We start from the raw sequence: 2382 nt of genomic DNA, 5'->3' as shown, positions 1-2382 counted from the left end.
ACGTTGCGGGTAGACGCACACTCATATTGATGCCCACTCGACGGGCTTAAAAAAGCGTCGCTACCCGCCGTTGTGAGAAAAGCCATCCAAACTGGACCCGTCTGCACAAAGCCGTTTTTTTCGCCAGGCAGAACAATACCGACTTTGGTCTGACGGAGATTTGAGAGCTTGCTCCGTTTGCGATGCTTTAGAGCGAAATGACGTGCCAGCGCCTTTTAGCGAACTCTACCGTTGATATTTCGGGATGCTTTGTAATTTATTTTTCTGTGGGTGTGATTGGCTTGAAGCAGCTTCAAGTACGTAGATATGAGGCGTAGCGACTGGGCGCGTTGGACGACTGACGCCATGTGTTTGATTACAGTGTTCAAGTTAGAGAGGGAATAATATGTTGATGCAGTTGAAGCATCGGATAAATATAAATCAGTCTGAAAACTACTTCCTACTTGGTAAGTGCGCACGAGGAGACGGATTACCGCTCCCGTGACGGTAATCCGTCTCCTCGTGCGCATATACCAAGTAGGAAGTAGTTTTCAGACTGATTTATATCTAATAGAATAAAATATAAATACCTTTTTTAACCAATTAAAATGTTATCTCTATAGATAACATTTAATATGTATTGCGAGCGTATCTTTATAGATACCTCGCGTAACGGATGACGCTGGGCGTCATCCCTCCTAATGTGAATGCAATCATATGCATCACATACACAAGGGTTGGTCACAAATGTGCACCACACCCGATTGCTGGGTCTTATTACTATTATTTAGTAATTGACCATCCCCTTAAGTACACCAGAAGTACTTAACGGGGACTGTGTAACGTTAGGGCAACTTTAGCCCGTTACACCATCCCCCTCTTTAAGAACGAATTTACATTTTGAAATTTATCAAAGAGGAGAGAGGAACTGCGAGCAGCTTTACGCGCCGCTAGTTCACTCGGTCACTCTAGCGCACGTGTTTCCATACACGGCGCCCAAGATGCCACGGCCACGTTGTTAGGTCGTCTGCGAAGACGCCCACACAACCTCGCACTAAGCGCACGCGCCGCGTTAATTCGCCGGCTGCGTCTAATGCCTTAGTCGGAACGCCGACAGCCAGAGTGGCTGTCGCGTTAACAGGGCTAAAGGATCTTTCCCACTTAAACAGCGAGGATGTTGACCCGTCGCTCATTGTCGACTACAATGAGTCGACACCGTTGCCGCCTCCTCATAGTAGTGATGTGGACAATGAGCTCATGAGGAAGGATGATGGCGCATTATTGCCCATCCAAACTTCTCTCATGGCTCACAACAGGGATACAGCATCATTTACGAATGCTGTCTCGTCGTCTGCGCTGGAAATAACAGCGACAGGTAATGAGAGCGCTGCCCATAAAGGCGCAGCCGCTTCTCCGTTGGTATAACCACAACGCCTTATGCTCAGAACATAATCCATAATTGTTCGGACATAAAGGATTCGGAGCCTAAAGCTCCGCCGACGACACGTGAACGTGCTCAGTCGGTGTCACAAGCCAGTCGTTTAGAACGTGGCTATGGGACGGGTGGCAATCCAAAGATGCCTTCTCCATCTAAATGGCCTCGTTTAAACGGGCCAAGAGCGTCGCTCTTAGAGCGCGCTCTTGTAGAAGCATATAATTATTATGGCGTCTTTCAATCATCAAGGACTCAGGGAAATTCGCTTGGGCGTATTTTCCCGATCCCGGTCGTGTTGCGTTCGAATGAAACGCCCGACCAATACGAGGCGGAATTCCTGCGCCGCATTCATCCGTATTCCGATGCGATGAAACAGCGGTCGCAGCGAATAAATTTCGCCCGTTTGTGTGTGAAAGAAATCATGGGCGGTACTGTACCCCCTGTTTCTTCTCACTACGCTGCTTCTGCTAGTCCATTTGAGACTTGCGAAGTGGCCTCAGCTGGTGCTCCTTTTCATAGGCAGCCATAAAGCCGGGCACATCAATACGTAGAGTATCGATCGGATCCCAAGAGTCAAAACTCTTCTGGTAACCTTTCCATTGGACGAGGATCTGATATCCTTGCTTCACGGAGCGGTGTACAAGCAACCTTCCAACAAGGAAGCGTTGATTCCCACCCGCATCCATCAGTGCAGGCGGCACCCGATAGGAGTGGCGATCTCGCCCACTTAATTGCGGCTGCCTTACCTTCGTCCGCTCAGTGCATGCGTTAAACGCTGCTGAACGACGTACTGCGGATCTCGAGGGTCAAGTCTCACGACTGACCTCGGATCTAGTTGATGTCCGAGCGAAGGCTCGTCAGGGTTATGAACGTCTGAAGTCTCGCTTGAACCTCTTTAAAAGGATAATGCTGAGGGATCCGCGTTACTCGCGGGATGTTTCTAGCTCTCCAAGTTCTGTTCGTGGTGG

The sequence above is a fragment of the Bremia lactucae genome, linkage group LG9, assembly GCF_004359215.1.
Source record: "Bremia lactucae strain SF5 linkage group LG9, whole genome shotgun sequence".
NCBI classification, from domain to species: domain Eukaryota; phylum Oomycota; class Peronosporomycetes; order Peronosporales; family Peronosporaceae; genus Bremia; species Bremia lactucae.
Note: the sequence above shows the minus strand (reverse complement) of the source record.